The following is a 5,612-nucleotide window of genomic DNA, read 5'->3' as shown; positions in this document are numbered from 1 at the left end:
GCGGAAGAGTACAGTAGCAGTAGCAGTACAGTACTGTACAGTAGATGGGTTTACCTTTACATTCTGTTTTTAGGTAATGTATTAAGGTAATTTTTTAGGTAAAGTATTAAGCTGAGTTTGCAACGAAATTAAAGTGCTTTGGGGGCATACTGTATTCAGGGTTTAAACTATAAAAATAGGTATTTAAAAGGCATTTTTTAACCACATCCAAAAGTCGTGGTTTTTCACAATTCGCGGGTGCTCTAGGAATGTAACCCCCGCGAATTTTGGGGGTGTACTGTATTGGCGATAACTAGTATTTACTGGGGTACAAAGCAAGAAACATAAAGAAGTGCTGCAGGATTTTATTTCTATTGCAGACCCGGGCCTCATACATAATGTTGTATGTAGAATTCACACTAAAATGTTCGTACGCACAAAAAAATCCAGATGCATAAATCTGTGCGTTCGCCAGCTTCCACGTTCTTCCGCTCCATAAATCCCAGTCAGCGTGAAAAGTAATGCATGTGCACGTGCCTGCTGCCACTCCCCAAACTCTTCCCAGAATTACTCCTCTTTGAATATGCAAATCAATATAAGTAGCCCTTAAGCACAGCATTCTGTGAAAAGGCAATGGCAAAAGCATGGGGGAAAAATAGAAGAATTTCAGCAAATACCAAATTGAAGCAAGGAAAAACTTACTATTTGTTGGTTTAAACAGTGGTATAAACAACAAAAGGAAGTTGATCGAATGACATAGAGTGTCAGAGAAACTCGAAAGCTCAAGTTCACAAAGTCGCACAGTGCCTGAAATAAAATTGTCAGATATCAAAGTTGGCATGAAAATTCGTGTCATAGTGTCATATGAAAACTTATTAGGGTACAGAGAAAAGAAGAAAAAAAATAGGGACACAGTGAGATAAAAGCATGAAATGTCAACTTTAATCTCGAAATTTCCACTTTAATCACATAGTTTCTTTTGTCATTAAAGTAGATCATCATAAACTTCATCTTAAAATCGTTTAATTTACTAGTTTCTCAAATCCCATTGTAACTGAAGTAGCACGTTAAATGCTTTGTTTTGTATGAGTTCTTCTATGTGCTCTATGTCTGTGAATCACTATGTGTTTCTTAAACGGGCTTTCTCTTCCTCCGACAGGACACAGAATCCATTACATTCATGATATTACAGCTCTCTGAATAATTTAAATACTGAGATGTATATTTGATATAATTTTCATGATGATAGGAATTAAAGCATGTATTAAAAATGGGAACACGGTGGCATAGTGATTGTTCATACATCACACAAGATGCTTGCTGCGCCATGCGCGTCCTTCAATTAAATAATTTATCATAGCAGTACTATCTCTATCAAACGTACTAACCCCCAATTCCTTTCCTTCCTTTTCTTTCTCCAAATACCCAATCGCCACACAATCAGCTCTGTAATAGATATTAAGCCATCTGCAAACTGAGAATGCTGATTCTTCAAAACATTTACAGAACATTGAAATATCTTCGTAGTACATGTTTAATTATTCTATCCATCTATCCTTCCTGTGTTGCGCCAGCCCCAGCAAGAATACAGTGCAAGGCAGGAAAAATCCATGAATGGAGCACCAGCTAGCGCTGCGACACCGTGTCCTCATATGTTTAATTAATAACAATATATAATTAAGTGTCTCAGGTTGTGCAATATTGTAACTGTATTGCAAGTTTACAGTGAAGTAATTGTAATTATCCTGTCTGTCCTGGAGTTAGTGAGTGAAAACCCCGAAAGGACCTCTCTGGTTGAGCAAGACATTGTGACAGAGCCCGAGGTTATATTCTGAGAACATCCGTATCGTCTTCCCGAGACAAAAAGAGCTGAAGTGGAGCTTGAGATCAAGCACATGCTAGAACTAGGAGTAATGAAGGAAAGTCATAATTCCCTGGCCCAGTCCCATTGTCTTGGTAGCTAAGCCTGATGGGACTTGGAGGTTTGCAATGACTTCCGTTGACTTAATCAAGTCTCCCAATTTGATGCTTATCCAAAGCCACAAGTGGACGACTTCCTTGAGAGGTTTGGACAAGCTCAGTATTTGACCACGCTGGACATCACCAAGGGGTACTGGCAGGTTACTTTAACGGACTCCGTGAAGATTAAGACTGCGTTTAGCACCACTAGTGGACACTGGCAGTATCGTGTCCTTCCATTTGGGTTACACTGGGCTCTGGCAACCTTCCAGTGTCTAGTGGACAAAGTGCTCCGGCCTCATAACTCATACAGTGCTGCCTACCTGGATGACATGGTCATCTATTCCAGCACATGGACGGAACACCTACACCAGGTAAAAGCAGTATTGCGGACACTAGGTGAGGCTGGACTTCAGATTAACACTAGAATTACCAGAGCCATGAAAAAACTCGTAAATCTGGCCCACCTTAAATCCCTTCGCACCTATCTGTCAGCGACTTTTGTCTTCTAAATGTGTCGATAAGCAGCAAGCAGCCTGCTATACCAACTCACCCAACTGCCTCAGAATGTGCAAGAAGTTCTCCCAGTTCCTGTCTTGATTGATTATCACTGGTCTACAAAAAAATGTTTTTGTTTGCTTCTGGGAACTTCAGAGCATCTCTTTATTACATTTTTTACACTGATTTCATATATGAAATTGGAATTAAGCTAGCACGTCAGGTTTTTGAAATACATGTTATTGACGTTTTTACACTTTTGAATATCAATATAATATATCAGCATGATACCTGGAGCTTGGACTATGTCCCACCAAAATTGCTTGGATGTGTTTAGTCTGAAAACAAACCAGAAGACGATACCAGAGACATGTTAAAGCATATTTATGTCAATTTACCTCAATATAAAAGTGAGGTCAGCGTGCCCAAAAATGTTGGAGGCACTCGCTTTTGCGCTTGTACTGCACATCCGTCTCTCTTTGCAAGAACCAACAGCAGTCACCCATCATGCTCAGAGTGAATTTTCCCCGATATCAGTTTTCGATCACCTTTATATCTTGATGAAATCTTTCCCCATGCTCATCTGTGACATTGCTTAGATTTGGTGGAAAAAAGTCAAGATGAGAATATAAAAAATGCATCTTCAGTGACATTCTGGCTCCCATAAGCTAATATACTTTCAGCATATTCTCCACAAACTCAGTATAATTCTCTGCTCTGTGACTGTCAAGAAAATTCTAGACAACCTGCATGAATGAGGGTGCTGATTCAGTTGGCTTCAGTTTCCTTTTGAACTCATTGTCAAGCATCAGTTCATGTATTTCAGGGCCAACAAAACACCTCCCTTAATTTTGGCTTCACTTTTCTCGAGACCAAACTTTTTTCTTAAATGCTGAAACACATCGCCTTTACTGTCCATTCACCCTAGTTGTCCAAGACCTGGAACATCATAACTAAAAAATGGGACGTGCTGGACGAAAACGTTTTTCAGATTTGGAGTCAGCAAGTGAAATTTGTTAAAGTACAGATGAAAGAATCCCAGTAGCAAAATGCTTGTTGACCAGTGATCTGTTGAACCAGTGACCAGTAATCAATCAAGGCAGGTACTGGGAGAACTTCTTGCCCATTCTGAGGTGATGGGGGGATGGTATGGCAGGTTGCTTGCTGCTTGGGCTTATCGACACATTTAGAAGACATAAGACGCTGATGGAGAGGTGCGAAGGGATTTAAGGTGGGCCGGTTTTTCGAGTTTTTTCGTTTGCTGTGGTAATTCTAGTGTTAATCCCAAGAAATGTTTCTTTGGATTGAGCGAAGCCAAGTATTTAGGCTACCTGGTGGGTCAGGGTACCGTGAAGCCACAGTGCTCCAAAGTGGATGTCTCAGGTTAGCGGGGTACTACCACCGGTTTGTGCCCCAGTTTTCGAAGAGAGCGACGCCCTTGACTGATTTGACAAAGAAGAGGACACCAAAAATTGTGGTATGGACTAAAAAGAATGGCGTTGCATTTAGTGACTTGAAGCAGGCCCTTACGTCCACACCTATTTTGAAAGCGCCTAACTTTTCTTTACCTTTCATCCTCCAGATGGACGCTTCGGACACAGGCCTGGGGGCCTTGCTGAGCCAAAGCATTGATAGTGTTGAACTTCCCGTCATATACTGTACCTGAGCAGGAAACTGTTGGAATGAGTGACCAGGTATACAGCGGTGGAGAGGGAGGCTTTGGTGATTAAATGGGTAATTACACAGCTGAGGTACTACCTGTTGGGCCAGGAATTTACCCTTGTCACAGACCATGCACCTTTACAATGGATGGCCTTGCACAAGGAGTCGAATCCACGGGTCACCTGGTGGTTTCTTGACCTACAGCCTCACAAGTTTTTGCTTGTTCATCGTCGGGGCTCTCTCCACGCCAACGCCGATGCTCTTTCTCGGGTTCACGACATCTCGGTCAGGGTCGCCCGACCCGATGGGTCTGGGCTGAGAGGGGGCCTTGTCACACACATGCGCATGGGAGGCAGCTAAAGGGCTTGAGTAAGGGCAATTCTGAGTTAGACCGGGATATGGCAGAGTGCACTGATTCTTTTTCTTGCTTTCCTGCAGACCGTCCATGAAAGATTCCACCTGGCCCTGCTGACGTCACTTCTGGGTCCGAGCCTATGGAGGAAGACCTTTTCAGCTCCGGTCCCTTTGATGTCATGTCCAGTATGGCTGAAGACACTTATGAGCCCAAACCCCTCTGACTTCACTTCTTGTCTTCCCCTTTAAAAGCCTCCACCTTTTCCTTATTCCCTCAGTTCTGTTTTGGACTCGGTTTTGTAAACATTGCAAACCTTTTTCAACCCTTTTGCAGCCAGGAACATATCTTATGGGTGGCTGCCCCAAACCTTTGTGACTGTCTGGACTTGATTTTGTTACTATATATATATATATATATATATATATATATATATATATATATATATATATATACTGTATATGTATATATATATACTGTATCTATACTAATTAATAAAAGGCAAAGCCCTCACTGACTCACTGACTGACTAACTGACTGACTGACTAACTGACTGATTCACTCATCAGTAATTGTCCAACTTCCCGTGTAGGTGGAAGGCTGAAATTTGGCAGGCTGATTCCTTACAGCTTACTTACAAAAGTTAGGCAGGTTTCATTTCGAAATTCAACGCGTAATGGTCATAACTGGAACCTCTTTTTTGACAATATACTGTAATGGACGGCAGCTCGATGGCCGTGGGAGGCGGAGTTGAGTGTCACGTCATCACGCCTCCCACGTAATCACGTGAAAAGACTGTGAACGCAGTAGGGAGAAATGAAGGAAGAGCCGCAAACAGCGAAGAACAAAAAATTCATTAAACAATTGAGAAGGGAGCGAAACAATAAGAAGCGAGTGAGTGAAGCATACAAGCATCTTCATAAGGGAAACAAAGTACGGTGTAAAACATAAGTTTAAATTAAGTTTATAGAAACGCTCCCGCTGCGGATTGCAATAACATATTCGCGAGATAAAAGTTTAATGAGAAGACACGAGGTATAAATGAACCACACGCCGTAGCGCAACGTTAGGGGCTTCACCTCTGGCGCTGACGTTCGAGATTCGATTCCCGAGAGGGGATGCAATGAGTGTGTACGCATGAAGAGCACAGAATTAGGGCGAA

The sequence above is a fragment of the Erpetoichthys calabaricus genome, chromosome 3 (genome assembly GCF_900747795.2).
Source record: "Erpetoichthys calabaricus chromosome 3, fErpCal1.3, whole genome shotgun sequence".
NCBI classification, from domain to species: domain Eukaryota; kingdom Metazoa; phylum Chordata; class Cladistia; order Polypteriformes; family Polypteridae; genus Erpetoichthys; species Erpetoichthys calabaricus.
The sequence above is the reverse complement of the archived record's forward strand: the minus strand, read 5'-3'. Positions refer to the sequence as shown.